The sequence below is a fragment of the Phodopus roborovskii genome, unplaced genomic scaffold, assembly GCF_943737965.1.
Source record: "Phodopus roborovskii unplaced genomic scaffold, PHOROB, whole genome shotgun sequence".
Classification (NCBI taxonomy): domain Eukaryota; kingdom Metazoa; phylum Chordata; class Mammalia; order Rodentia; family Cricetidae; genus Phodopus; species Phodopus roborovskii.
Window position 1 is genome coordinate 248,719 of NW_026125937.1, and position 23,627 is coordinate 272,345.

Genomic DNA, 23,627 nt, shown 5'->3' on the forward strand with positions numbered 1-23,627 from the left:
AAACCCATGGCAAGGGATAACAGTTATAGGAGGTACATCTCCAAGGGAAAGAATGGCACCTTCCATGTATTGGTTGGCTTCACTACATACTTTTGGAAATCAAGACACCATTGTCTGTAAGGTCAGAGCTGATCTGGGTACAGGGACGTGAAACAAGTCTTCTACTGACAAGGGCCTGTAGGATGGAAAAGGTGGAGAGGGACACTGTCTAGGCTAGCGGTCCCTGCAAGATTCCTGTTGGAGCTGAAGCTGATGGTTGCAGCACATTTACTCCTCAGAAGAAGGAATAAACCAGATGTATCTGGACAGATTTTATGGTTTGTAGGTGGCTCCAGGCAGATGTTTTTATGCATTCAGCTGTGTGTGCTCTGAGATGGCCCTGTCCATGAGAGTTATTCCAAGAACTATAGTGATGGTGATGATAATGATGATGACAGTGGTCATGGTTGCAGGGAGAAGGAGATGATTATCAAGACAATGCTGTGACAGCTTAGACTGTACCCTGGGAAGTTCAGAAATTGCCTCTGCTATGCTGAAGTCTCTCTCTCTCTCTCTCTCTCTCTCTCTCTCTCTCTGTGTGTGTGTGTGTGTGTGTGATGTGCAGGGGCTGTACACTGGAATGTTCTATGTTGTGTGTATGCAATGTATGTAGTACTGTATGTGCCCACTGAAGGTGTGCTACAGTGGTACAATGGAGAATGAGTGCGTGTGACATTGTAGGCTACTGTGGAACATGGGGTAGAATGTCTGTGAATGGAAAGATGTGTGAATGTGTTATGGTTTTAAAGGGGGCAGTTTCAATCTCCTATACCACTTGTTGTGCCTACCAAATAGTTGTTCATTTTGAAGATTTTTCTTCTGCTTTCACTATTGTTCTACTACCATTTTGGTAGTTCCACCCAAGCAAACTCTTTTAGCTAGGTTCTTCCCCAGAAAGCCAAGTTCTAGTGAAAGGCTATTGGTCACAATGAGAGAGACAGAGTCAGAGCATCTTCCAGAGTAGCCTAATTTTACCTGTTAATTCTTTTAACTTATTATTGCATTGTATTTTCTTATTGAGTTGTATTTAACAAATACAACATGGTGGAGTTTGGTGGTAATCTAACCCAGGCCCTTGCACATGCTAGACAAGCATTCTATCACTTTTTAAGAACTGATGGCTTGTGAGTGCATATATTTTCACACATCTAACTACCCCCAGATCAAAACAGAATCTACTTCCAGATGCCCCAAAGCTTCTCTCATCCCCACTCTAGCCAAGATCTTGTGAAAGCAAACATTATTTTGACTTCTGTTTCCCTGAATTAATTTGGTCTCTTCTATATCTTCACATAAATGGAGTAACAAAGTATGCAGCCTTATGTAGCTGGCTGTTTTCACTTAGATACTGCATGTGAGCTTCATCCATGTTGTTGCCAGTGTTCATAGTTTCTTCCTCTTTATTACTGCATAGTGTCTGATTGTATGGGAGTATCACAGTTTGTTTATCCAGTCTCCTGCTGATGGACATCTGGGTGGTTTCCAGTTTGGGGCAATTGGAAATAAAACTGCTATGAATATTCTCGAACATGTCTTTTGGTGGCCATATGTAGAGCTGTCTTAATGTTGCCTGTGATAGCATTTGACAAAGATAGAGCTTGCGAAAAGTAATCCCTTGCCAAAAATCAAACAGCAACAACAACAAAACCCCCTGAATATCCCAGCAGGCTTAAAAATGAAGCAATTGATTGTCTGGAGCCTGTCTTGAAACTGACTGCTTCTTTCCCTTGGGAGACAAGGACATTGGCCAGTAAAAAGATGACAGCCTCTTTAGGATACAGAGCTCTGCTACAAAATAGACATAATCTCTGAGGGTTTCAGTATTTATGAAGCCACTACATACAGTGATCAATTACTCCCTGGGTGGACATTGGGGTCTTTGAAAGAGCCACTGGTTGCTTCAGATTCATTGAATTGTGATTTGGGTGCTGATATCAAGATTTGCTTATTGAACGTTAGGTACTCTTAAAACTCTGCTCCATGACTTCAGGACTGGCCCCAAGGAACATTTGGTCCATGCACAGGACAAGCAAGATCCCTAGTAGTTTTATGACCTCAGGAGCGTCCTTCATCCAACTTTGCAATGGAATTGTAAGCCCTAGCTTCCTACTCTTTGGGGGAGAGAAACCTAGGGCTAATTTTCAGTGGCCTAGAACATCATTACCTATAGCAGCCTAGGCTACCTTCCTTTCCTGACTTGGGTCCCCACTCTTCCACAGGCACTTTTTGACAGTCTCGTGTACACTTTTGGATCTTAGTGTCAGCATTTGCTGTGATGAATCCCTATGAAGCACACCTACACTCCATCTCTAAGGAGAAATGTTCTCTAGAGTGACAAGTGTATTAATATGGTTTGAGAATTTTGAAAATTCCACAGTATCCTTTGCATCACTTGCTCTGGGGTTAAGTCGCCACCAGGTATCTTTGCTGCGGAGAAGTTTGTCATTAGTGGCTGGCCCAGGGGAGGCCAATAATAAATAGTATTTAATTTTCAAGCTGCAATGAAGGCAGACAGGTTTGGTCCCACTGCTCCTTTTCACTGTCACTACCAATACAGTGCAGAATGGATTCATGACCACAGAAAAGTGTGGGGAGATGGTATCACTTAAGACGTGGGGTATTAGAGAGGGATAGGAGTGCAGGTTGGGCATGGATGGGTGTTGCTACTTAAGAGGATTTTAAACCTAACAAAAATGCCTTATAAATTACAGATTGGAAGGGAAAGGACAAAAATTGTATCTCTCCATGATAAACATTTCCCTACAAAAATAAAGTGAGCACAATCAAAAAGTTTTGTTGAAGGCAGAAATCTTTGTCCCTTTCCTCCTTCCCTCTCTCTTTCCCTCCCTTCCTCCCTCTCTCCCCTCGTCCCTCCTTTCCTCTCCCTCTCTCCATTCCTTCTTCCTCTAGTCTTTCCTGCCTTCTTGCCTTCTATCCTTCTCTTGTCTGTTTTTTTTTTTCAGAGAGGTTCTAATATAACCTAGAATGGCCTGTAATTCACTTTGTGCTATGTAGCCAAGGCTGCCCTCAAACCCCTACTATTTCCTTTCTCGACTCCCCAAGTTCTGGGATTGCAGACATGTGCTACCATACACAATCATAGGACAGAAAACTCTGGAATGGCTTGTTTTCACTTTCATTTTTCCGAAATGCAGCTATAATGCAGATACGGACATTTTGAGGAGAAAGTTTATAACGTATAAAGCAGTTTGTCTGGTTCCTTTGAAATCTTTCCTTGGAGGAGGGTTTTTTTCTTCACATAATTTAAGAAACAGAGCTGAGAAGGAAGGCAGGGCTCAGGGAAAAGGGATATAATTAGCCACAAAGATTCAATGATTTGGAGTCTAAGTTCATAGTTCTGCTAAGATAAACACATGGACCTATCTCCGTGTGGGACTGGGGCAGTGGAGGCCTACAGCATTGGAGACTGTAAGATGTCAAACTGCAGATATGGAGTTTATTTTACACACACTCAAGACACAACTGGATCAAGAAGGCTATGGCAGATGCATCTGAGGGCGAAGATAACTCAGGCTGTATAAAATGCTCATGGGTGGCAGAGAGAAACTGTGTCTGGGGTTTTAAAAGAGATCTCATTTGCCTGGTGTTCCTCTTCACATGGGGCAAATTGTAAGCACAAAAGCTATTTAAGTTATTTTCTATTAACCTTTCCCCAGCAGCTGGACTTGCCTGGTCTGATCTAGCACAACATCAAACACATGTCCTAATCACTTTTGCTGTTTCACTGATTACAAAATTAGAATCATCCACTGTCTGGTAAAAGTGGGTCACAGGAGTTCCTGACTCTGCTATTCTGCTAATAGATATCTGAATGGCAGTGCAGGGGTGCCCGAATGTGACATTTGAGCAGAAGAGAAATGGTGATCGCTAACTGATGAATTTGCACTTGAGTCAACATTTTCTCCAACATTAATATGTGTGGAGGAGGTCTCACAGATTACAGGTGTTGGGGGGAAACGAATGAGGCATCGGATGCTCATCTGAAAGCAAGTAAGTGCTTTTATCAGGCTTTATCTCTATAGCACCCTCTTCCTGGGCTAGTATGCCATTTTGCCACTTCTTGCCTTTCTTAATGCTGCTCTTTTCAATGGGCTTCCAGCACAGCAACTTTTCCCAGGCCTACTGCCCAATGAACTGGCAGGGCACATTAGATAATCTCCTTTTACAGCCCACCCCCCTCTCCACCACCAAGCTACCAAGTGGAATCTGTTTTTTCCATGTTGCACTGCGTACTGTATCTCTAGCTTCCTCCTCTCCTGGACCTCTTCCTTAGGTTTCTTCTTTATGTCTTGTTCTCTTCCCTTATTATTCTAGTTACATAATACTGTTGTCTTCAGTCACTGCATAGGAAGTGAAACCACACTGGTCTATAATGAAATAATTGAACCTTTAGGTTTCCCCCAGGACAAAAAAAAAAATTAAAAAAAAAAAAAAAAAGGAAATTGAGTCAAGTGATAAGGACCTAGATTTTGTCAAATGCGCCATATGGGCATTGTTCTCGCCAGTAATTATTTATATAGAGCAGCTGTAGGTAGCTCTTACTTGCTGTCTCCTCTCTGTAAAAGTTCAATTTTGCTTTAATCACTTCTTTCTTTCAGCTCCACAAAATGGTGATCATAGTCATGTCTGACCCAAGCCTATTGTTTGTGTTTTCATGTTTAATTTGAAACCTGCCAACAGTGATTCCTACAAAGTCTCGTATTCACTTCGAGCTATTCTAACATCGGTGCACTAGGATCCTAGAAGAAGAAAGATAATAATAAATCAACATACAATGATGTAATAAAATCTTCTTAAATAACAACTAGGTAGTAAATTAACATATGCATGACCTTTGAAATGAGCATGTACAAGGAAGTTGAATCCAGCAAATAGCTGGCTGAGTGCCTGCCCTTTACTAATAGGCTGGGAGATAGAGCTGCTAGAAAGATATTTCAAATCTGACTTTTATAAACACACACACAGTCTCACACACACTCCATTTCCTTCATTTGACAAACTCTAATTTCATTGGTATTGACAGCATTGCCTTTGTTGAACATGCATTTAACAAATGAGATTAAACAACTATTCCACTAAGTTACATCTTATTCAATTTGACAGCAAAACAGGTAGAGAGAATAATGTAGTTCCAGAGAAGGTAAGAATGCTTTCCTTGGGATTTAGTGACATAACTTCCTGGAACAAAGTTACAGCAAGGATCTCTTCTGTTGCTTCTTTATTTTTGTATGAAGTCAGTAAAGTGAACCAGTCAAGTGTACGGGTTAATACATTTTTGCATATATATATATGTATATATGTATATGTATATGTATATTATCATCCAAATCAAAATATACAACATTCTTGTCTGCCTAAATGCAAAAGTTCATTTCCTAATCAATACATTTCCATTGTCCCATCCTCAAGGTAGCCACTATAATAGAAAAGATGAATTTTCCCTGGGTTTAAACTTAATGTAAAGTGCAATGAATAGTATCTTCTTTGGTTTATTTCACTCAGGATAATATATTCCAGACTTATCCACACAATTGAGTACATCATTAATTTATTCTCAGTCATTGCTTCCTATTACATGACACAGAATCTTGACTGTTTCTGGCTTGCTTCCATGTTTCATTTTTTAAAATTAATGCATTCTTTGACAATTTCAGCTCACAATGTTCCCTCAGCTGCTTTCCATCCTCTGTATGTTTCTGGAGAGTCTATGGAAGGACTGTTAGAAATGAGCAAGGATGGTATTACTGTGAGTCAACTCGCTCCATACTAGCAGGAAACTCCACTTATTATGCATAAATGTGCACTCTAGACCTGGAGTAGCAGGCTTGAATTAGGTTTTCTTTTTCCTAAGATTCCAATCCAGCTCTAGGATATGTTGTCACATATCTGACAGAAGTGTTGGGGACCACACACTTCAGTGCTTTATCTCTAACCCTGACACGGGAAAGGTCAGGTGAGCTTAAGGATCAGATGGCATTTGAAACATAGAGAGGGTCTTCATGGATGCATGCAGGAAGGAAGAGGAGCAGTTTCTCATCTGGAATGCTCAGGTATCTGGCACCATGCCAGTTTCATTTTGGTTGTCTGTACTGACCATGCTGGCACTTCCCATTTTCTGAATAATGGAAATAAATTCTTCTTGCATCACAAAAGAAAACAAAATGTTCAGATGGTATGGCTAGGGTAGGCATTGGGCATTTGGCGGCTATCAAATGAGGACAACAGCTGAGAGTACACAGGTATGTCAGCTCTAGCTGTTCCTGGGAAGCGAGTACAAGTTGAATCTGGTGTTATGATACTGTAAGAAGGTGAATTGTTTTACTGTCTCCTTTGCCTAGGATTGGTGAACTTAACAGCCCCATAGCCTTCCATGGGAAGCCACTCATTCTAAGGCAAAGCATGAAGACTGATCACCTTAGAAGAGGAAACTATTTTCATGTGCTTATTTATGCATTCATTAGACAAATTCTAGTGTGCTTCTGTTACAGACCATGCACCTTGCAGGTTTGGGAGGATGGAGTGGTACCAGGCAATGCCACCATGATTCCTATCTCCCTTCTAGGATATTTTATCTGAAGAGAAAAGGGTGGGACATAAAGAAGTCACTGTAATACAGTGTAATGCTTGCGTGAATGGGGATAATAAGGCAAGAAAGGCTTTAATTGGAAAAATACTAGGGGCTGTGGACATATGTAATCGATAACCAGTCCTTTACCTCCTATGCATAGTCACAGAATTCTAGAGGGGAGAGAAAAACAACTCACAGCAAACTCAGGTGTTTTTAGTGACTGCGAAAAGAGGGCAGGAAGATATGAAAGAATACAGATATAAGCCTATGGATGAAATCCCTTGTGCTGTTTATGTTTCCAAACACACAGCAGTATTTTTTTTTTGTGCTTTGAGAGTCCTTATTGGATGATGCAAAACAGTGAGTGTATAGTGAACGGGAGTCTTTGGCATTGTCCACGCCCATAAATTTAGGTTGACAAACATGCCCTGGCAAACCTTCCACATCTTTTCAGGTCATGTAGATAAAGTGGATGGGGCAAGGATGATGTACTGGAGCTAATGATTCAGTATGTTTGTAAACAGGGCTCCAGGGTTGAAAAAGCTAGTGCCAGATTTTCTGCATGTTGTGTTACAACAGAACAACATGTACTTCTAGATATCTTAAACTAATGGAGATGTACTCTTGCTTAAGAGGCCCAGTTATTGATGTTTTTTTTTAGAAACCTGTTTAATGCACTTGAAAAATATGGCAGCTGTTATAAAGGCTACAAGGCCAACCTAATGCAAGCTGGCACACACACACACACACACACACACACCCACCCACACACACACACACACACCCAGAGAGAGAGGGAGAGAGAGAGAGTGGAAGAGGGAGAGAGAGAATGGGAGAATGGGATAGGGAGGGCAAGAAGGAAAGAGATAGGAAGGTAGAGAGAAGGAGAAGGAAGGAGAAAGGAAGAGATACAGATATACAGACAGACAGGCAGATACAGATATCAGAGACAAAGATAGATCTTTTAAATAGTTTACTTCCAATTCCATAATTATACAACAAAAAATAAACCCTTTACCTGGATGGGAAGGCACAGATATTTAGTCCAGTGCCAGTGCACAGGCACGCAAGGCAAGTCTTGAACCTTAGCTTCTCTTTCTTGTCTTCTTTAGTTCAGAGGGACTACTAATGGTGTTTCCCTGAAAGGCTGTGTCATTCTATTGAGGTCTGTTGAAAACATAAGGATAGGGATGAATGGTTTTGCTTTGTTTTGTTTTTTTCCAACCAGGGAGTTTCTGTGCTTTCATTAAGTGTTAGAAATGGTGCAGATATATTGAGCCAGATTTTTCTTCTTTCTCTACCTTGACCACAATGCAAGGAAAACAGAGATCCTCCCAAACACTTTTTTTTTCCCTTTGCCTGGGTGTTATCTGGGAAAGCAGTGTCATACTAGCCTTCTCTGAACACTGACCCTTCCATGTTTGCAACTACCATGCAACTCTTCCCAGTCTGTCTGTGACAGGTGGAGGAGGATGCACATCAGCCTCCCCTGGATGACCTCCCAGCTTTCCTCTGCAAAGAAGCAATAATGGAGGCTGGAGGCTTATCCATGAGGAACGAAGTGCCTCTTCCCTTTTACGGTTTCATGATGCTTTTCAGCACGGCTTGGCCTAATTTATGATTTTTTTTTTGCCATCTGGTTTATTTCTCTTGTTGTTTTGTATTGTTTTAAATCTGCTCGAGGCCATCTTTGACTGAGTCTTCTTCTTCTTCTTCTTCTTCTTCTTCTTCTTCTTCTTCTTCTTCTTCTTCTTCTTTTTATTTTTTTGATACAAATTACAAAAGCAAATCCTAAGAGTGTCATCTGAAGGTTAGGGATGAAATAGAAGTTTAAATAGGACTCTGATTGTTCCTGTGAAGTCCGGTAGCTAAAAATAAAGTTCCTTTTACTCTGTTGATTATGCAATAGAACACAGCCTCACATGTGAGGGCAGTGGAATGTAGCAGTTGTTGTTCAGAGAAATCCTGCCTGGGCTTTCTTCAAGGGAGTTCCAGTAGTTCTGTGAATAACTGATTTCACTCAGTTAGTGATTGAACACCCACTGGGTGCAAGGAATGCTGCTAGACGCTTTATGATGTTCGTGAGTTTTAGCCAGGCCAAGATTTTCTTTTCACTTGGTCTGGGCTCAGTTTTTATCTCATGAAGGAAACTGTGTCACTCACTATACCTAAAAGCAAACTGAGGAAAGAATGAATTATGCAAGGGTCCTTCCTTCTAGAGGAATAAAGAGTGGGATTGTCTGAAGGAGAAGGGACTCTTTGGGTTCTGGGTGTTGTCTGTGTTCTGGAAAGCCATGAAATATCACTGATCTGGATAACTGTTTAAACCATGTTCTTATTAAAACCAGCAGGGCTGGCTTTACCAAACAAAGAAATTCTGAAACAATTTTGGAAATATATTTACAAGAGTGGAATTCAGAAATGGAACTGTACAGCCATCAGTTGCAATGTTGAGATGCAATGTTGGATGAGCAAAAGGGAATTTTACAAGCATGAATTCAAAGCTCTAAAATCAACTTGTCTAATTGGTAGTAATGATGTAGAGCATCTTGCTGGCAGGCAAACAAATCTCATATCTAAAAATATTCTCCTGGATGTAATAGCAAATGAACAGCAAACAATGCTTGCAAACTGCCTTGGTTAAAAACATTGGAAGGGAGTTAAGAACCATGGGTTAGTAGCTAGTAGTTGAAAAGCTGCTCCACACAATTTGGAAACCTTATCAAGAGATTCCTAAATCCATCCAATCTTAGAATCACCTATAGAGAGTTTTGGACCTGCATATTCCTGAACCCAATTAGTATGGGCTGGGTCTGCTTTTGCATGGCTGTGATGGCAATGCCTGTCCTGGTTAGATTTTTGTTTAGCTTTGGCAACTTGAAGATTGGTCTACAGGCACATTGCAAAGTATTTTCTTGATTAATGATTGATGTAGAAAGGCCCCAGCCCATTTCCAGCAGAGGCACTCCTGGGCAGATGGTTCTGGTTGTATGAGAAACCAGGCTGAGCAAGTCATGGAGAGCAAGGCCTCAGGGCTCCTAATTTAAGTTCCTGCTCTGACTTCCATTCATGATAGGCTGTGAGCAGTATGGTAGAATAAAATTGTCTTTGTAACAGCCAAAGAACCCTAACTCTGACAGTGCCTGACAGAAACAACGTAAAGGAGGAAAACTGTTTTGGTTCAGGGTTTCAGCCCATAATGGAGGAGAAGGCATGGTGAATTCATGGCAGTGGGAGCATGTGGCACAGCAGAGCTCCTTGTGTCACAGTAGAGATGAAGGAGAGACATCATTGGAACAAGAAGCAGGGCTGGAACTTTCAAATGCCCACTCCAAATAATTTGCTTCTGCTAGCTAAGGGTTCTTCCTACCTCCCGAAGAAGCCACAGCTTCTTAATATAGTGTCATCAGCTGGTGAACAAGCATTCAAAACACAGTTCCATGGAAGACATTTCCGTTTCAAATTAACACCATTAGACTGATTAGGTCAGACTTTTGAGTATCAGATGGAGAATCTGTGTGCCCAGGGAGCACTCTAGGATACTTTGATTTAGAGAAATACTGTCCTAGTTAATTTCTTTGTGAAAGATCCTATCTAGATCACCCCAGACAATTTTGTCTGTGAGACAGAGGAGTATAAAATAGCAAATCTTAGGATAGGTCATTGACTAGATTGTATATGTGTTCCTTAGCTCAAGACCAATTTTAAATCCCAATGAACTTTATAATTCCTTCAAAGGCTTCAAATCAAGCCACACACAATGATTCTTGGAGTTCTTAAGGCATGCAACTCCTTCTGGGTTGGGGAGCCAGAGACATAAATAACTTTTTGGATCCTTTAGTTTTCAAGATGATTAAAAGGATAAATAGGGATATGTGACTAAAAAGTGGAACGTTAGTGAGTGAGCAATCTAAGATAATCTACTGTAATCAATATGCATTGTGAGTAACTTTTGCAGCATCTTTATTTAGGTGTCTGGAACCCCATTTCACACCGGAGAAAGTTGAATGATGATCATAGCCACAACTCAGAAACAGAACTAGATCTAGGCCTTTAGGGTTTACCATACCACTAAATTCCCTCCTCTCTTCCACCCTTGGTCTGACCCTGAGGAGTCATAATCTGTTTTCTCCTTTCTCCAACCCCTTCCTTTTCCTGCATAAAGAACATTCTAACTCATGAGTCTTGCTGTGGGGACCAGTTTAAAGACATGCTTTGGCTCTTGCTGGACTCATCCAGGTCCACTCTTTTATCCAAAGACCTTGGGGATTTGGGAAGCACTATATGTACAGTTCTTCTTGGCTTTGGCTGCTTTAGACAAATCAAAGGCAGGACTTTTTTTCAGAATTATATGTAAGTTCCCTTCACTTATATAGTGGAATTAGGCAAAGGGGCTTTAGGAATCACAAATTCCAACTGACAGCACTAAGAAGCTAACAAAGAACATGGGTATTGACAACTTCTGCTATGTGCCATCAGCCTCTGGGCAGGAAGGTTTAGCATGGTTCCAGGAATCACAAGAAAAGGAGGCAGGCAGCAGGCAACTAGAAGAAACAACCTTGCCTCTTCCCCAGAGATTTCATAGAGATAGAGGAGCAGCAAGTTTCAGGCTGGGACATCTCAGAGGCTCATGGATGACTTTTCCACTTCTTTTCTGGAAGGTGGTCTCTGCATCACAACCAGGATGACTCCTATTCATGCTATTGACATTTGAAATTGAATGAATCCTTGCTGTAGGCAGGGTTGGGCTGGGGGATCCACCAGTAAGAACTTCTCTGGTCTCCCCTACCCAACAGTTGCCAGTAGAACTCCTCTTCCCCCAGCTATGACAATGAAAAATATCACCTTGGCGTTGCATCAGATAGTATCACACCAGGCTGAGTACCACTGGCTTAGAATTATAGTAGAAATAAGAAGGGAGGAAGAGATATTCAGTGGGAGCAGGAACACTAGATTGGGAATGCTGGTAGGACCCCCAAAGCTCTCAGCACATTTTCTTCACTTAGCTAGTGGAGATACCATCAGGAAGCAGCATGTAAAAGTTTATGGAACTTCACTACCCAGTGTGAACCAAGTTTCTCCATGTATACTTTTCCACGTTGTCCTCTTGCATGCCTATTCATGGTAAACACTTTTGAGGTTCTAAATACCCTAAGCAGCCTATGCCAGTGGCTATAATAACAGACATTGGAGCTAAGGCTGCAGTAGGTTTAAGTCCTAATTCTGCCATTAGAGAGCACGTTATTGGTTTCATGACTCAATGTCTTCACCTGTATCATTGTGATAACAATGGTATTCTTTGTGTAGGATTGTTGTTTGTGTGAGTTGATTACTTATAAGCATTTAGTAGAGTTCTTGGCACATAATAAGCATTTTGTTTAAGTGTTTTGTAAATAAAGCATAAAGAATCTGGATGGAAGAGATCTGATAAACAGTCATACAACAATTGTTTATAGGGTGTTGAACAAGGCTCCATCTTGTAATTGCTCTGAGTTTAGTCATGATCCCACAGTAACTTAAGTAAGGCTCTGAGCCATTGTTTTGCATCCTAAAGGGGATCACAGAGTTTACTTTCTCCTCTGGACTAGGAGCTACTCTGGGAGCAGTGCCCATGGTGGGTGAGCAATGCTTTCCCATACAGTGTCAACGTCAAATGCTCAGCATCCCATTGTACATGTCACATGACTTTAGGGCCCTATGCAGTGCTTCTTACTCATCAAAAGGTGAATGCTAATTAAATCTGCATGGGTTCAACACCCCACACAACAATGACTAATTTCTGTTGCTCTTCAGTTACATATAAGACGTATCGAACCCATTATTTACTATTTCATGACACTTGTGTGAGAATTTTGAGACATACTTTAAGTACATTTATTGGAAATATTATTCTCTCTCTCTCTCTCTCTCTCTCTCTCTTTCTATGCCCCTCCTTCCTCCAAACAAGTATTCACCGAGTATCAGCTGCTATTCAAAATGTTGGTGACACAGTAATGAACATGGCAATGGGGCTTTCATTCCAGATAAACAGAAGTCAAAGGAAAGAGAATAGTTTATCAATGGAATGGCCCTGGAGAAAAGCCATGCAGACACTGATGTGAGGCACAATAACCAGGATGGAAATAATTACAGAACCTTCCCAAAGCAGGAGGCTGTTTTAATTTCAGATGAAAAGCCTGAGGAGGATCGGGGGGGGGGGATTTGCAAGCTGAATATAAGTCTGTGGACAAGCCCCAACACAGGAGAAAGCCTGGTATCTTTGAAGGAAAGAGGTATTCTGAGCAAGGAAAAAAGTCACTGGGAATGAGGCTGGAAAGAGTTAAAGTGGGTTCAGATCAGGCAAGGCTGTGTAGGGCATTTCTTATAAAGTACCATGAGATGCCTTGGAGAGCTTTATGCAGATAAATAAGCAATCTGAGTTACACTTTTTAACATTTAAAGATTTATTTTTTTATTTGTATGTATGTTTGTATGTGTGAATGTAGGCCATGTATGTGAGAGTGTGTGTGTGTGTGTGTGTGTGTGTGTGTGTGTGTCCAAGGAGGACAGAAGGTGGCATCAGATCTGTTGCAGCTAGAGTTACAGGCAGTTGTGAACCACTTGATGGGTGCTGGGAGCTAAACTCTGGTCCTCTGCAAGAGCAGCAAGTGCTCTTAAGTGCTTGCTGAGGATCTCTTCAAGCCCCCGATTTATGTTTTAAAAGGAGGGAATGGGTAAGTGTGTTGAACACTACTGAGCTAAGTAAGATAAGGGAGATGAGATTCTCTCAATGTATCTGGCCACATGGAGGTCAACTTGACCTTAGCAAGAGTAATTGCAAAGTAGAAGTGGAGAACAGCTCCTCTCTTTGCCTTTTGGTTTCAGAACACAATATCAAGCACCAGATATTTACATTTAATGAGGTTGATAAATCAATATTATTAATACTAATTTGATCAACTTTTGAGGAATGAATTTTTTTTCTCTCCAACAACAACAAAAAAGATAATAGAACGGTCAAAGTGATAGAGGTGATGCTGTCCTTGTATCCAAGATGATATGACTGCTTGCCATTTGGTAGCTTGTCAGTGTATCAGTACTGGCTCACATATACACACACACACACACACACAGCACACACACACACACACACACACACACACGCATGCACGCACGCACGCACGCACGCACGCACGCGTTCTGGTTCTCCATACCAGACATGGCCCATGCTCATTGCAGAATGGGTGTTCAGTGCTAAAAGCTGCCTGTGACATAGGATAAATACCATGCCCCTTATAAATGAGCTATGCAAGATACAGACGTATTACTTCAATCTCTTCAGAGATGTGATCTGATGATTGTCCTCTGTGTGGCCTTTTATTTTCAAAGTCCATCTAGCCTCATAACCTTGTGCGAACTTTTAAGTCCAAGAATGGCAGGAGATCCCTCAGCATAAATCCTTAAAGGGGACTTAGTCAACATGCTGACTAAGGCCTCAAAAAGTTGATGATTTTGTTCCTCCCAGCTGGCAAAATTGAGTCATATTAACCACACAAAAGCACCTTGTTTCTGCAATTAATGCATATTGGAAAACTGAGAGCTGTCATGCTGAAAATGAGGCATGAAGCCCTCTCCACCTGGCTTGTTGTGATGTCTAAGTGGTCAACTAAGTGGTCTTCCCATAACCTTTTTTTCTATCTACAAGGATCTCTTGTCTTGGGCCATGGAACTCTAGGTCTATGCTGAGGGTTTTTTTTTTTTTTAATATTTCTTATTTAGTCTTTGACATTTCATGCATGTACATTATGTATTTTAACAATACCCTGGTATTACCCTCTCCAATCCCTCTTCTACTCCTTCCAGATCTCTTCTCCTCTACATGTTCTGTCCTATTTTCATTATACTGAGTTCTTATCTGCAAATACCAAACCGTAATGCCCTATAGGGGGAAAAGCAACTGTGGGCCTTGACTGAAGTACCCTTCTCTTGTCTTCCAATGGAAGTGAGATTATAAGACCATGGCCACCCTGGAGTGCTCACTTTCCACATGCGAAGCCAGTGGATCTCTCTTTAACCAGAACATCAGGTACTTAGGAGCAGAGCCAGCTCTGGACTGCATTTTCTTGGGGTGATTCCAACAAGCAGATTTTCTGGGTCAGTAGATACGAATGCTTTTAAATTGCCCTCCAGAAAGTTCTTAACCACTTGACTTCCTTATCAACATGCATTTGTTACAGTGTGTTCTTCATTCGTTTACTCATTTATCTATTCATTCACCTATTGATTCAGCCACAAGACTGTGTACCAGGTAATGTCTACCCAGAAACAGATGCACTAATCACTTCCTACATAGGCTGGGGCTTGGGTTTTCTTTTGGCCTCTCCTAAAAGCTCTTGAAACTGGGTCTGGGTTGTTCAGAGACTGGCCAAGCAGGTAAGCTCTCCACTTATGAGGTAGAGATTTGTTGGGGTGGGCAGACAACAGAGTAAGAGTCCTGAACCCTATCTGCTCCTGGGAATCGCCTGTGCAGCTTTCCTACATCCTGACTTCTTGGTTCTATTGTGGAAGATTTAGATTTCACTCATCTGGGCTGTGACTTGGGCATCCTGATCCTTCAAACCTTCCTCCAGTTTCTTGAGCAATTACCAGGGTTGCCACTCCCTCCAGACCCTTTTAATCTTTTATGAGACCCTGGCTTATCAAACACTCCATTGAACCTCCATCTACCACCTAGGTTCTTGAACTTAAAACCTATCACTTTAGATTTGATATTAATTACTGTTTCCTCATGTACATCTTGCTCATGGTGGACCATAAGAAACCAGCCTATGCTGGGTTTATGTTTGAATAGATTAACTTGTGTTATGGGAAACTGTTGAAGAAAAGAATAGCCCCCTTTTCATCATATTTATAGTTTCAAATATAAGTCTTATTTTATTTAGCCTTCCACAAAAGGGCCCGTTGACATCCTATCTTTTATTATAATATCCAACCCCATTGTGTGGTTACCATGTGCCAGGAACAATTAATTATAAATGGTTTGAATCTGTTGCTTCATTCCCATTAACAACTCTGGGACACCCATATAGCATTATCACTCCTTATTCAGAGGTTGTAGGACTTGCTCATACTCGTGTAGCTAGCCTCTGAGCTGGATGCCTCTATTTCATTTAATGATGTGCAGTCTCTGGTACACAAGTCAGAAGGATTTCTCTCTGTCTTGTTATATCTTTACATTGTATTTTCCTTCTTAAGTCAGAAGTATAGGGAACTAGTGAGTATGCATCTGGGAGCTTTGAGAGTTCTCCTCAGCTAACGCCATGACAGGGAGCTCAAGAGAGTTTGGGAAGAGAATCATTGTACTGCTTAGAAGTCAATCACTTTTGAGTCACTTATGTTGAGCTCATTGGACTAGGTTGTGGGAAAACAGCTTAACCAGGCGGTCATCACCTATGCTAAGGGGTGCCAGGATCTTCTGCCATTTGCTCTGTCATAGCTGCATACTTTTAGAATAGTCTTGGGAAAAAAAGGAGAGGCAAAGAAAAGCCTGGGCATAATTCACAAACAGCTTGGATTTGTCTGTCTTTGAAAAATACGAAGGGCTTCTTATCTGCTTATTCTCCTGGGAAAAATCAGCAGTTCTTTTTGGAAGTCAGTAATTGTGATCTCCTGAGTCACATTTTCTGTAGTTGTATTAGAGCCTGGTGTGGGGATGCAAGATGGAGAGAGCACATGGGTCCTTTGCTGTAGACAATCAGCAAGCAGAGGGGCTGAAAATGCCTCTTAGAAGGACAGAATTAGCCAGCATGCAAAGAAAATAGATTTGAGAAATGTATTTTGCCTGAAGGTTCAATAGGGAATGCAGGTCAGATTTACCCAAATGTCTTTAGTCACGGTTATCTCCCCTGTTTTTATCTCACACCCAGCTCAGACTTTCAAAAGATAGGGCAAAAGTGAAATGTACCACCTGTGCCTTTAATAGTTGCATCCACATCAGTGGAAATGAGAGTCATTTTCCAATTCTAAACTGAAGGCATGTTATTAAAATATATGAGAAATCATTATTATACCTGTATATTCCTCAACTATTTTCAGCTTATTAAGATGGATTTCTACTTCTGTCTTTGTGATCATAACACTCAGCTCAAATTCCAAAGAATGTCACTAACATACCTTTGTTTCATCTCCTGAGAATAAATATCACCTATGATAAGAAAATAAGTTGGAAATATCTACATGGGTTTTGACATAGCTCCAAGAAATTAGTCATTAAAGAATGTCTGAATCCTAATTAGCCTTCAAATAATCTTTTTTTTGTGGTAAAGCATTTCTGCTTTGAAGAATACTGCTTCAATATACTATTTGTCACCTCATTACCTGAAGGCTGATTGGAGGCATTTTGTGGAATTCAAATCATTTCAGAGCACAAACAGGCTGTATGATGTCACAGATGTATAGAACTTTGATTCCAACTCTAATCCTGTTGCTAACTAGCTTCATGGCTTGAAATAAGCCATCTCTCCTGGGCCTTTTGTTTCCTTGATTGTGAAATTGATTTTTCTAATTTTTGTAAAATGGAAATCAGAAGACTGTTTGTGATAGCCTCCCCTTTTCCTTCCTAATGGGTAAATTGCTGGTTGCCTTCTTTCACAAACAATACACATGCGTGTGCGCACTTGTGCACACACACATACAAACATATATGTATGTACCCATATACATACTTATGACCGTGTATGTCCCTCCCCTCAACTTCTTGGAGTCAGAGATGCTATCATGCCATGGTGTTTCTTTTCATTTTTAGGTCTTTGCAGATAAAGGCCTTCCCTGACCACCTCTCTGAAGTGGTCAGTTCCACATTCTCATCTTCTACCACTCTCAATCTCTTTTCACTGATTTACTTCCTTCTTGGTGATTAGTAACAGTAGAAAGGATAATAAAGTGAAGATGAAGGAGATGATGGCACAGAGTACAAAGTCCAGAGAGACTCAGATATTTTCAGTTGGTAGTCACTAATGTTCATTTATTGACTTTAAATTTTATAATATTAAAAGTAAAACTGAAAAATAAAACTACAAAAATGTGATTCATGAATAGAACAACGTCAAAACTTGTATGCACAGTTTGTGTACATGAGGCCCCCAAATTTAAAAAAGAATTGTAATCTGTGCAATGACGCTGCTACCAACAGGTTGATACAAACATCTAGAAAGTTTCTTAGAACCCAGACATGATTCTATGTTGACCATTCTATAGGAAATAGGAAATTACTACTTCACTATCAGGTATCACTTTCCCCACATTTTACAGGCAAGAAAAACTGTAGCTCTGAAGAGCTAAGTCATTTTCCTAAAGCCACATGGTTTTCCCCCAGATAGAACCAAGGTTTGAGTGCAGGTTCAACTCATAAGCTTGCATCTCTGCTAATAGACCACAAAGCTTCTTTTATGTTTGCTCTTTGAGGGCTAAACATGGTGGATGCAAGTGACTGTGCCTAGCCTTTCGATAGGGATATAGAATAGTCCTCTCCACTATGTAAATGAAAAAAGAAGACCTTTGCCTTTAAGGAACCTCTGACTGTCTTTCTCCTGCAAATCTTGAGACCCATGCCCGAGGATCTGTACCAGGCTTTGATGTCCCTGGCACAGGACCTTTCGGTAGAACTGTATGCATTGTCAAAATGACATTTCCTTCTCTAACTCCCTTGCTGGAGAGTCTCTGTCTCTCTGTCTCCCTGTCTCTGTCTCTGTATGTCTCTCTCTCTCACTCTTACTTACTTTCTCCTTTTCTAGATGCAATATTGGCATTTCCTGGAAAGCAGTTTTGGCTTAGATCCTGCTATCCAGCCCACAGTCTGAGGCCAGCTTTCTTTGGGGCTTCTGTTATTTTATTTCACTGAATGCTTATATTTGTGGCCTGGTGTTGTTGCTTCCTCTGTGCTCATGGCAGATGCCATGGGAGGTGCCTTTTCTCCGTTGACGCCAGAAACCTCTCTTCTATATACCCTCCTCCTTCCATATAGCTCAGGAGTGAGCAAAATCCACAATGTACATACAGAGAACCATAAGAATTTTTCTTTTTCTGAAACACTTCCATAATGTCTAAACTGTCTTTCTCCTTAAAACAGGCGATACACAGCATGAAATACAATGATTCGTAAGTGGTCAGATGATCTGTGCTAACAATTGACAAGTACCTGTGTAGATATCACCAAAAAGATGATAAGAAAACACACCCATCCTCACAGGAAAGCACACCAGACCCATTTCCAACCATTCCCCTTCCTTCCTTCCTCCTTATAAGAACCACTTTCTGATTTCTAATATCACAGCATAAATACTTTTGGATTGCTTTTCCCACTTGTATCAGTGAAATCCTGTAATGTGTATGTTTTTGCTCAACCCAGTCTTTTGAGCTGCAGCTGCATCATTGCAGGTAGCAGGAGTTCGTTGCTCTAAATTGCTGAGCAATATTCCATTGTGCAAGCACGGCATAGCCTAGGTATCCATTCATCTGTTGACAAACATGTAGGCTGTTCCTAGTGTGTGGAACCTGGGAATAGAATTGTGAGGGGAAGAAGGGAGGAGGGGGGAGAGGTGTGTGTGCTTATTCGTATGTATGAGTACAGGTGTACACCCACAGCCAATATGTGTAAATCAAAAGGCAAGAGTGTAAATCAGAGGACAGGCCGCTGGTGAGAGCTCTCACCACTGCGCGTTGTTTTGAGACAAGGCCTCTTTACAGCTACACTAGCTAGGCTAGCTGACCTATGTGCTTCTGAAGGTTCTTATATCTCTGCCTCCCCTTTCCCCATAGGGGCATGATGGGATTACTGTGTTATTGTGTCTGACTTTTACACCTGTTTGGGGAATATGAACTTAGGTCCTCAAGCTTGTGCAGCAAGCACTTTTACTTCTTACCCCATCTCCCCAGCACACTTGGTGTTTTGTTTTTTGCTTGTTTTAGGAATTTTCAATAGTCTATCACTGCCTGGTCAGACACTGAAGGGCTTGTGGGAGGGAAGCTGGGTGTTAAATTTTTATGGACTTGAGGTTTCTGTTCATGATCTCCACTACTATAACAGTCTTTTCAGCCCTAAGGGGTATCTTGGGGCTGCCGCAGGGCCAGCTGAAGGCCAAATCAGGGGGTGAGAGGCAAGATAGGGAAGAAGAATGAGGCAGAAAAAACGTCAGGATAGAGAAGGCTCGTGCACAGGAAGAACAGAAGCATACCACAACAGCCACAGGATAAGTCTCAAGGGAAAATGGTAACACACACAAACACACACACAGAATTTGACACATAAGTAACCAGCACACACAGCTCCGTTCATCGGGTCATTCAGGGTAAACTATCAGGATGTCACTTTATATTGTTATCCTTAATAATTATTATTACTGTTATTTATAGTTATTAACAGTTGTTATTATTATTCTCATTATTATTTTGAGATATAAGGTCTCGTATAACACAGGCTGGCTTTTTACTTGCTCTGGAGCTCATGGCCTTGAAGTCCTGATCCTCCTTGTCTCCATTTCCAGAGTTCTGGGATTACAGATATGCATCACCATGACCTGGTATGCAGTGCTGAGGACTGAAACAAGAGCTTTCTGCATAGTAAGCAAACACTCCGTCAAGTCTTAAATATTGATGGGGGTGAAGAGATGGCTGGAACTTCAGTGGCAGGGTTACGATAGAAGCTGCTGTGTCCCCAGTGTGAGAGCTGTGGCTGACAAGGCTAAGGGCTTCACCTGAGTCAAAGACAGTACTTGTCCTTCTGGAAAGACAGCCATCACAGCTTCTCCTTCAAATGCCTAGAGATCCAGGGAGTTTTTAGCCACTGAGAAACTTACGAACCTTGGATTAGGGATCAGAGGGGTGGTGAGAATGAGTTGAGGGTCCCACTGATAAAGTTGGAATGACCCTTGTGTACTTCTTGAGATGGTATTTAAAGTTACAGAAGATATTTGGATATACCCTTTTCACATGTAAGCCCTACTTGTGTAGCAAATGTTCTGTTCACTTTGGTCATTCCAATGTGGCAAGAACTACTTGTGTCCTTAGATGAACCAGGTATTTTGGAGAGGAACCCAAAAAGAATGCAATAATGTAAAAAAAAAAAAAAAAAAAAAAAAAAAACCAAGGCAAAAGTTTGCTATTGATGACACTTCCCTGGGCAATTGTTGGGGGAAAACTCTTGAATGACAATCTTTGCCTAGAAAAACAATATATAGAACAACTAGGGGAAATAACTCTTCTTAGAGCATGGAACTATAGATGGTGAACACTATCAAAGGATAACCCACCAAAATCTTACTATAAAGTGTCTGTTGTGGGAAAAATGCAACAGATCCAGGTTTCCCCATGCTACAGATGGCCAAACCAAGGAAAAGTCCCAGGAGCAAAGGAAGTGTCCTTGTAGTTTCCTCTAATGAGAAATCAGGAGTGCTGGCACTCCAGGTATGTTTGCTTGTGTTATGACAGGATCCTCCTGCTTTGTTTTTTGCTACCCTCCAATAACCTGGCATAGGCCTGTCCACCTGAGGCGTTTCAGAGCTCAGGAATCAAGTCTGCTGCCCCCCCCCCCCCGCCTCTCCCTGCTCCCTGAAGGCTTTGTCTCTGTAAATGCTGATGAAACACACACTTGCAGCAGCTCATTTCTGTAGTAACCATACAAACAATAGTACAAAACCCACATTAATACATCAACTCAAATCAGGAAGGAGTAGCCAAGGGTGCTTGGTACTTTGACAGCAAGAAAGTTAGTTTGATGGAAGCCTGAGGTCTAGCTTGAGGCATTTGATCTGCTATTGTAGCTCCCTCTTTTAGCCAGTGGGTTTGGGAGGCTTTGAGCATAACAGGAAATAACTCAGGAGATTTTCCCAGATGGTGAATACAGCCTGTCTGCCCAATAATTATTTTTGTGAACACATGATAGTGGGTCCCAGGAAGTACTCTGTAGAACTGCCAACTGTTACAACGAGTTGTAGCAACAAATTGAAAATATACTAAGGCTTAAACTTAATGAATATTGGTTTCTCAATCACATAAAATCCCCAATGGATGTTCCTCTGAGACAAGAGAGGGGCATATAATCCCTCACATCTTGTGCTCAACTATCCTCATTATGTGGTTTCCCAAAGGCCTTTATGAAAATGATTGGAGCATCACATATGGAAGGAAGGTTTTTTATGAGCCAGGCATGGAAGTGGTTCACACCATTTTTATTCCCAGTTGATTAGCTAGCACTCAGACATATGACCACCACTAACTGCGAGGTAGACTAGAGATTGTAGTCAATGAAGAAGGAGAGATATATTTGATGAACTACACAGTACACAGTTAGCCAACCATAGATGAAATGTTCTTGGACAAGCTGATGATGAGCTCCTACTTGGGATGCAGACTAGTTCTGAGGCAAGTCAGAATTCCATTCCATTAAATAAGATGAGATGCTCATCTTATTTAAAAAGATGGTTTATTTTGGCACTCAGCTTTGGAAGCTTCAAACAACAACATGGTTTATTTCCTGTGGCAAAGTAGCACATTGGGGTATGGAGTGCACAGAGAAGCAAAAACCATTCCTCTCATAGCCAGTAAGTGGAGAGGCAGAGGAAGCCCTGACATCCCGTTTTCCCCCTTAGGAGCATGTTTCCAATGGCCTGAAGATCTTTCTGCCCCCTCCCCCGTTTTTTTTTTAATTTAAATTAGAAACAAGCTTGTTCTGAAGATTTTCTTTAAGGCCCCACCTCTCAAAGTTCTCACTAGGCCTAATATTAAACTTTTAACACATGGACCTCTGATGTGCACTTATCCAAACTATATTGCCTAGAAACAAGAATGAACTCTAAAAAGGTACAGGACAGCTAATTTAGACTGCACCCTTCTGGACCCAGTAAACATCAGTGATAGTGATGGCAGAGAAGGGAACTAAGGCAGGGATTGGCCTGTCCAAGGTCCAAAAGAAGGCCAAACAATTCCAAGTTCTAAACCAGGAGCCATTTCCTACTCTGTACCCTTCCCTACTCTCCCTGCCCCCAAGCATGCTACCAAGAATCTCTGATTTACCTTCCCCCTCCCCTCCTGCAGACTTGCCTTCCCTGCAGTGAATGTTGTTCATGTTCTGGAAAGCTTTGTTCCTCTCTCCCATCAAAACAACCATTTCCTGGGGATTCACAGGAGTGGAAGGAGGTAGGAAACAACAATTCAACAAATCAAATCCCACCAAGGTGGTACCAATCTGCCGGGGTTGCTGAGAAACAGATGAGAAAATGAACGTAGAGTACATCGCAGGGTGCCTGGCACATGATAAGTCAGAGCTCAGTAAATAGTTTATCATTATCTTCCTGTGGATGTGTGAAAGAAAGGCTGTAAAGAAGCAGTATTGAGGAGCTACAAAGTCCTGGGAACTAAATTACTGCCACCTGTCCTCCCCACCTAAGAGTCTCATTGAACCGAGACCTTGTATTCACTGAAAAATGTGACGATATAAAATTGTACTGGTTGAATTGTCGATCCTTTAGGGCATGAGGTTCATTGCTTAGGGCAACTCTGAAAATCCATGTAAGAGCTGGACTTTTGTCTAATGTTCCAAGCATCCTTGTCATTTTCCCAAGTCTTTACTAGTCCTAGGCTCCAGCTGCCCTGGTAGCTGAATCATCTTGGACACACCTGTCTGCTTATGCCTTTCCTCCATTCTTGTACTTGTAGAAAACTGTCCTCCATTCTCCTATTCGTTCTGCTAAAATGCTGACAGAGTGGCAAGATCCAGTGCATATTACATATGGCATAAAGGCTTAATGAGGGGAAAACACTGAATGAAGCAGATAAGAAAAAAAGAGGAATAGACATCAATCTTGATTTGAGCATTACCCTGTTTCATTCCTGCTTTACCACACACAGTGTGTGTGTGTGTGTGTGTGTGTGTGTGTGTGTGTGTCTGTGTCTGTCTGTGTCTCTGTATGTGTGTACATAATTACATTCATTCAAAAGAAACTTTCCCTAAATAGGAACTAACGCC

General features: G+C 41.4%; 1 protein-coding gene across 3 annotated transcripts in view; it reads left to right on the top strand.

The window, feature by feature from the left end:
* The window catches only part of Rai2 (retinoic acid induced 2), a 63,118-nt gene that overhangs the window by 25,260 nt on the left and 14,231 nt on the right, over positions 1 to 23,627 (top strand). The window contains exon 1 of one of the 3 annotated variants that reach the window (XM_051179042.1): positions 22,709 to 22,798. The exons of the other annotated variants lie outside the window; for them this stretch is intronic. The gene's annotated coding sequence lies outside the window, so the exon portion shown is untranslated. Of the gene's footprint in view, positions 1 to 22,708; positions 22,799 to 23,627 lie in introns of those variants that run through there. 3 annotated transcript variants of the gene reach the window in all.